Consider the following 8,159-nt stretch of genomic DNA (forward strand, 5'->3'; position numbering starts at 1 on the left):
AGGGACTGGATGACAGCCTTAACTGAAGCGAGAGCTGTCTGTCCTTCCAGTTCATCTTCTCAGACCTCATGTGGGTAAAGCTCAGCAGTACACTTTCCCTCTTCTTTATGATAACTGGGTCTTTTATTTGCTGTCCAGACTTACTCCTCTTGGGAACTGATGAAAATTAGAATGTCAAACATTCTAGAACACTTAGCATCTAAATATTTCCTGCATTGTAGCACAATTTAACTATGACCTTTGACTGCCACAGTGACTCGGGCTTGGTGACTCTGAGTCTTGATTGTGACCTTCCTGTCGCGCTTCCACAGAAGGGTGGCAGTCTGCCCTGACCAAGGCCTTGGAGGAGCCACGGAAGCCACTCTCTGCTGTCGGCAAAGGTAGGCATCCACGTCTGCTGTGAAGGGGCTGTGTGGCCAGCTGCTCCACTCCTGCACTGTGCCTTCCGGTCTGTGGGCACCATGCTCCCGGACGCCGCTGAGTGCTGGCCTGCTGTCCATCTGAGGCTCCTTCCTGTCCCTCACAGTGGGCATGACAAATGTGGCCATCAGGGGTTCTGTGAGTTTGATTGCTTGGGAGAGTCCAGAAAGACTTTGGAGCTATACATTTTTAAAAAATGTAATATTATTTTCTAAGCTTCTTACAATTAACCTGGGAGACCATTGCCTACTACAGTTGATACCTATAGTTATTAAAGTTTCACATTAAATAGTATAAGATTACAGTTTTACATCAACAGATGAATGGACAGAGAAAATGTGGTATTTAAATCCAATGGAGTACTGCTCTGCCATAAGGATAAATCTGAGTCATTTGTTAGAAAATGAACGCACCCCGAGACTGTAACTTCACGTATAGTGAATCAGACACACAAGTTTAAGTATCGCAGGCTTCTGTTATATGAGGACCAAGAGATAAAGGAGAGGAATGGGATATGAAAGAAAGTAAAGGGTGTCGAGTATGTCACCAGCTCCCCACAAATGGATGCAATCACTATGCACTGCAAAATTGTACTAAGAACAAAAAATCAAAAGATAGTGTTCCTAAAACAGGAGAGATGCAAATGATTGGCATAGATATGCAAAACTAAAAGGCCAAGGTAAACCAGGAAAAAATGGTCTCAGTGAATAGGTTTCTCTTGTTTGTGCAAAAATAAGCTGGTGATATAATTTTTTAAAAGAAGACAATAGTTCTTTAAACAAAATAAAAGTCATCTTTTATGTAACAAACCTATTACCATGGAATATGTAATAGAAATCCTGCCGAATACTTTAAATTTATGGACATACTGACTTTCATGCACACACTCAAAACAAATGTTTACTACACCATTTTAACACTGAAATTCATGACTATCCCTTAAAAATACAATGCAAAGATAACACCCGACTTAACATACGGTCGCCTGCTGAGGCAGTCATCGCTAGGCTGTGCACTGTCGTGACAGGGTGGAAGTAGACGTCTTCTCTTACTACCTCTGAAAGGAAATGGGCTGTTTGCACGCAAGTTCATATTACTCAAATTTTCATGTTGCCTAAGATAAGAATTTGGTCGTAAATTTGATTTTGGTAAAATACACTTCTATCCTTGTGTAAGAAGTGAAAGATGCCACAAAGCTTTGGTAACTATTTCATGGAGTAGTGGGTGCGTAGATTGCAAAGGAAGTGATGTGTACATGAGTGCTTGGAAACCCGGATGCTGGGACCCTCTTCCCGGCCTCACCGCAGCCCACAACAGGCCGAGCGAGCGGGCTCTCGGCCACGCCTCCTCAAGGGTTCCCTACTACAGCAGCCTCACTCTCAGACAGCAGGATTTAGGTCTCCAGTTGTTGACTTTGTTTCATTTTGTAAAATTGGGACAGGCAAGAGACTCATCAAGTAGGAGGCCTACACCAGCTTCCAGGTGGAAATGTTTGAGAAGTGTAAATTTGGTCCAAGAAAGAGTTCTTTATTTCAACGCATATTATATGACATGGAAATTGGCCTGAGAAAAAGTTTTCTGATTAAATATCTTTAAAACAAATTTTAGTCCAAAAAAGAAAATGTGTGTAAGGTTTCGTGTGCTGTAACACAAACGGCAGCACGCAGACAGATACTCTGCAGAAACCCTCTGTAGTCGGCCGAGAATCCTGCATGATGCCCCACACACAGGCGGGCTTCGCTCATTTGAAAACCCAGACCCGAAAATGCTCTGGAGGCTGAGACACTGCTGTGTGCTTCTGATGGGCATTGTATGCTGAGCACAAGCTTGTGATTGTCAGAGGAGGACCCGGGCCTGCTCGCACACGGACTTCGTGGCCACTGCTGGCCTTGTGCAGAGCTTTGGAGGTGGCATTCATCGACTCTTCCTATACACACGGAAATGCACATGCAAAATTAATAGCAATTGGTGTCAAGAAGGGAAATAAATTCCAGAGTAGATGGAAATGCTATTTATCAGGAAATTCACAGCTAACATGTGCAATTCGAGTGTAATATTAGCATCTGTTGCCAGAAATGAGGTTAACTCTCAAACTTTAACAGATGTACAAATATAACATTATTCATCTTTCTCCATCCCTCTACCCAAATTTGAATGTACAGTATTAATGAAATAAAAGGGAAGTTACCGCTAATTAGATATTTCTTTAGATTTTGATTTTTATATACCCGTAATGTCTAGTTTGAACATATAGTAGTGATCTTTCATAAGAAATGAACAACGTATAGCCATTCTTAAAGATAGCGTATATTTCAATGAGCCTAGAAATAAGAGAGATATTTAATACGAAGCAGAGGTGGAAATCAAAACTTGAGTTTTGTTACAGAAATGGCCAGGAGCGTAGGGAACTGAGCCAGAGGACCCACACACAGGGAGGACAGTAGCATAAATTGCAGTGCCAGCGGCCCAGGCTTCCGGGATGCGAAACAGGGTGAGGAGAGGCGTGTCCCCCTGTGGACACTGTGGACACTACCACCCTCCGGAATGTGAGTCAGAAAGAGCCTGCTTCAGAACGGTTTCTAGACTGCTGCCTTGGTGTGAAGCAGGGAATATGAAATCAGGAGGGAGAGTGAGAGAGAGGAGAAGAGCAGAGCAGGAATTTCCTGCAAAGTAACACGAAGTAGTTACTGGGCGATGCAGGAGCAATTTACGAGGATGAGACCACCTTCAAGAGATGCCCTGTGGATCTCGCTGACTGATGGTGGTGTGAGGGGAGACTCTGGCCACTGTTTACAAGCAGTCGTCAACCTCAGGGTATTGAGAGCTTTCAGGTCTTGTCACCTTGTATTCATTCTCCCAGACTCCTGGGATTAGTTTTTTAAATATCACTTATTTTCTTCTCTTTTTTTCATAAGATTATTCTGTGGCTTTATAAATGTCAATCACTGTTAAATATCTTCATCAAAGAGCTTTCATAAAAACCACAGGAAAGATGAGTACTAAAGGAACACTTATTCCTACTCATTTCTTTTTTAGAAAATGGGTTAAGATTGCTTAAATTTTGAAGTAATTTTCTTATGCTCATTTTATTTGGCTTGCATAAATCTTATGTTGATAAAAGCAAGTGATGTCTTGCTTAAAAAATTATGGAAACATGGACAATTAAAATAAGATAAAAATTCCTTTTAAAATGAATATTTTGTTTTTGGGGGGCAAGAGACTACACTGGCCCATAAAAATTACATCATCAAATAAAAGAGACTTTTTATTATAAATACTTTCTTTTCAGTCTCTCCACAGGAATCTCTATCATTGTAATGAGCATCCAGCTTGGGGGAGAAAGTATCTTAGCAGCTAGAGAAGGAACAGAACCATGGACAGCAGTCCAAGTGACTGTATTTCAGATGAGATCCTGGAAAGGTACAGGGTGTGTGTCAACACAACTGTGTACGTAGATGTCATACATATGTGGTGTATGTGTACCTGAGATGCAGGAGAATTTTAACTAGCATTGTATCTTTCAAACAGTAAATACCTAGTTTCTCCCAGTGAATACCTCAGGCCTCACACACACACACACACACACACACACACACATCCCGGTCACAAGGGTCTGACAGCTGATTTTTTTCAGCCCTTGGAGGTGGGGATATGTTTGGCTGAATCCCAAGGAGCAGCTACATGACTCTGCCCACAGGGGCTGTGGCCTGAACCCTTCTCAGACCCAAGATAAATAGAAAACTGAGCAACTGGGGGGAGCTGGGAGGACCTGCTCTTCCTCCCAGCTCTGAGATGTAGCTGTGACTCCTTTCTGTGCAGCAAACCCTCTGGAAGGTAGTAGGTCCATCAGTGCTGAATAGTGGCATATCCGGAAGTAAGGTCCTGGTCAGTGCTTGGCACTCAGCTATGCATGACTTGTTTGAGTGGACATTCCACCGATTTCAACGATGGATCCTTTTCCGAGTTCATGCAGTCTGGGTCAGGTGCTGGAGACAACCGAGCTACAGTGAGAATGGATGAAGTCACCCTCCGCAGTGGGGCAGAGGCCACACTGTGCAGCCCAGGGAAGCTCTCTGAAGGCAGGTGAAGTGCAGCAAGCCCAGGGCCAGTGACTTACAGCTGAGGAACATGGCAAGTCCCTCTCCACGCTGTTGACCCATTCACAGAGGGGTGGGCACACTGCAGACTTTACTGGGCAGTAAGGACTGAGTCAGTCATGAACACCAAGTGTTGAGCGTGGGCCACGGTACCAGTAGGTGCCCAGGTGCTGGTGTCCAAGGAACCCTAGCAGGAATGGTCCAACCCCACTTCCGAGCGTACCCAGGACCTTGAGCAGAAGTGCACTGGAAGACTGAGCTGCGGGCTCTCGAGAGGCCAGGACAGCAGGGGCACTGCATCCACTGTGCAGACCTGGCTGCCCTGTCTTCCCTGTGTGGCCCTGGCATCCCGAGCTTCCCTTTCCGCACTGCCTGTCTCGACATGTCACACAATCCCTTCGTCCTAAGAGAACATAGAGTTATTAAATTCTGTCTTAACATGAGTCAAAATCATTTGAAAGTGAATATTCCTTAGAATAAATTGATATAACCTATGACTTCTAAAGATTTTCCTTTAGCATATAGGAATTTTCGCATGGAATACACACAGTGAACTACATTGTTTGAATTACTTGCTTATTGAAATCGCCATCTTATTTGAAAACATGTATAGATAAAGTACTGGGTCACAAAACACATCCATATGTGAAAAGACAAAAAGATCTTATTTAAAGTCCATCAAATTCACCACCTGCCTACATTTTAACATGGTATTATCAGTGAACATAATTTCAAGCAAGAAAAATCATTTAAAAAATTTTACAACCAACTCAACCTTAATGTTTATCTGGCACAAGTCTTAACTGGAAAGATGATCACAAAACCACCAATATAAATTTTAAAAGACTCCATTGCTTCTTTGAGGTTATCAGTAGGTATGTAATTATTCATTTCACCTTCAATGAGCTGTGTTCATCCACGAATGTCACCATTAGTGCAAAATCACCCTCCTCCTGAGGGACCTGTGGAGATGGCTGGCTCGTAGCTAGCACTTTGTCCTAACAGGCTGGACTGAAACATCAAAACCTCCCCTCCCCGCACAGCACCTTTACCCTGAAGGTGCCACTTACAAGTTTAGTAAAGTTACTGAAACTTAAGTAAGGCCTTTAGATTCTATTTGGATTAAAAAGTGAGATTTTCCTTCCACACCCTTATGTTCTCAATTATTGACTTGACTGATTTTTCACTTCGCTATTTTTCTTTACTAAACCAAATATACTAAATGACATATTGCCATCGCATAAAAAGGATCACAACACGTTAAAAATGCACGAGTATGGACCACTCGATTCTTATTACACTGAAAAGCAAATGAATAAACCAAGAGGAAGCAAATCAAAGTGCAGTGCTGAAGCCAGGCCCATCCAGCCTTTGAAACCGGCTTCCAATTAATCACTGCTGACCTTGCCATGAGGGGCACTAGTTGGAGTCCCTGGCACGGATACAGCATTCATACGTGTGAACGGCACACTGTGCACGCTGGCGAGGACGGAGCGGTGAAATTAGAATCTCCCCCTGTAGGGGTAGACACTGACCGCTATTCAGGGCCCACGTCTGCGGCTTAAAAAGTATTTCATGAAGAATGACTTTCAAACTGCAGTTACTCCACCATCAATAATGTCAAAAGCAATTCTTAAAGAAATATGTTTCGCTAGCAGTAATTAATTAAACCTCTCATAGCAGCAACTTTATCCAGGCTAAATCATTTCTGAACATACACAAAGGGCCCTAGGCATCCTCCCGTCATGGATTTTAAATCATCATTTTTCCACCATGGCCATCTAGCATAGCTAGAAAACAAAAACAAAACTCTGACCTCTCGCGAATTTAAGCAGCACCCTGGTGCTTCATCTAAGTTTGCCTATCTATTCATTCTGCAAGTGCTCATTGTCTTTTCCGAGGGCAACACTGCCCTGATTAATTTTTCAAATACATAATTCCTAAATTTAAAAAGTCGACTCAAAAGCCTATAAATAAACATGATGACGTACTGACAGTTTTTACGGCATTCTTCCAGAATGTGCTCATCTGTGCAGACTCTTTTCGGTACTAGTTTAAGAATCAGAACTGGAATCTTTGCACATGTGTTCTACATGCCTCTGCCTACGTGGAGCGTCACGCATTTAACGGCGAGCACACTGCGCCCGAGCGTCCCCATGGTCAACCTGCTCCAGGACGCAATGCAAATGCGGTCGCTGTGAAAGTCCCCTCCCTGTAGCCAAGTAAAATCCGGAGAGGGCTCAAGCAGCATTGCTCTACTTGGATCAAATCTGAGCGTCAAGTTCAAACTCGGTCTAAAGGTGAATCCAAAGTTGTAAACGCAAAGCGAACGCAGTGCGAAGGCTGCAGCCACCGAGCACGAGCACGGAAGACCGCGGAGTTTCGCCCAGGTCCCACATCCGGGTTTCAACCCTCTTCCTAGGCTACGGGGCAAATGACCTTTTGTTTTGCTGTCTTTGTTTTAAAAATCCATCGTCGTTGTCGTCGCGGCTACAATCGCACTGCGCTTGGGGCTCCCGGCCCCAGGTTCAGTGTGGGGCGGGGGGGGGGGGGCGTCCCGCACGCCCGGGTCCTTGCGACCTCTCGGGTTGCGGCCGGCGGACCCCGCCTGGGAGCGCGCGTCTCCTGGCTGCGGACCCTGCGCCCGGGAAGGGGCCGACACGCGGGGCGCCCTGCTGCCCCCGAGACCGCGCCCCCGACTGCCCCCACTTACCGCGTCCGCCGTCCGTCCGGTCCCGCAGGCCAGAGGTGGGGCGCGGCCAGCAGCCTAGACGCCGCAGCGGTTTCACCTCCACCTGGGCGGGGCCGTCGCCCCGAGCCCCGGACTGGGCCCGAGGGGATCAGGGCGCGGAAAGGGGCGCGCCGCCTGCCGCCTGCTTCGCATCAGCGAGCCCGCGGGCTAATGTGCCCGGCGAGTGCGCGGGGCGAGCGCGTGGAGGTGCCCGCCGGCAGATGCGCGGCCCCGGGGAGGCAGGCCGAGGGCGCCGCGGGCCTCCGCTCGGGCCGGGAGCCGGGTCTGCAGCCCGGACCCGGGAAGGACGCGGCCCGCAAAAGTTAGAGGTGTCGGGGTTCACCTCACCTGGGCGCGGGGTTCAGCGGCGCTCCTGCCCGGGTCAGATCCGGACAGGTTGGAGCTATTGGTAAGACGGGTTTGACACAGACCCGCTCTGCTGAGGAAGCCAGGGCTGTCTTTGGAATCTGAACTGAGCTGCTCCGAGGAGAGTTTCCCGCAGGCAGATGGACATTCCGCAGTTGGGCACCTTTTGTACGGAGGTGGAAGCCAGCTGTAAGGAACGCTGTGCTCCCACTGGCATTTCTGCTCGAAGCTCACCCTCTCCTCTCTGGGGTGGGGCTTCAGGCTGCAGGGCTTTCTACCCACGTCTCTCCTTCCAGTCCTCCAAGGGTACAGAGAGCCCCATTCCTCAGCCCTCCTTTCACCCCAGCTCTCCTTTGCTTTTTCCCTTTTGCAGGAGGGAGCGTCTCTACCCCAGGTCACAGTTTATCAGGGGCTGAGAGGAGGATTCGGTTCCATCTGCCTCCAGAATCCTCACTCCTCACGGAATCAGACAGTCGGTGCACGGTAATTTGAGTGTCACCAACTTGTATAAGAAAAATTGAAGAAAACTTTTATCTGGAGGGCAG

General features: G+C 46.8%; 1 protein-coding gene across 2 annotated transcripts in view; it reads right to left on the reverse strand.

Moving 5' to 3' along the window:
• The window catches only part of Sema3a (semaphorin 3A), a 453,595-nt gene extending 445,809 nt beyond the window's left edge, over positions 1 to 7,786 (reverse strand). Inside the window, exon 1 of one of the 2 annotated variants that reach the window (XM_087206759.1) lies at positions 7,597 to 7,786. The gene's annotated coding sequence lies outside the window, so the exon portion shown is untranslated. Of the gene's footprint in view, positions 1 to 7,230; positions 7,334 to 7,596 lie in introns of those variants that run through there. The other variant, XM_087206760.1, reaches the window with a different exon arrangement.
• Positions 7,787 to 8,159: the final 373 nt, after the last annotated feature.

The sequence above is a fragment of the Heterocephalus glaber genome, unplaced genomic scaffold (assembly GCF_053883595.1).
Source record: "Heterocephalus glaber isolate CG9 unplaced genomic scaffold, H.glaber_assembly_v1.0 deba00000678, whole genome shotgun sequence".
Taxonomy (NCBI): Eukaryota; Metazoa; Chordata; class Mammalia; order Rodentia; family Bathyergidae; genus Heterocephalus; species Heterocephalus glaber.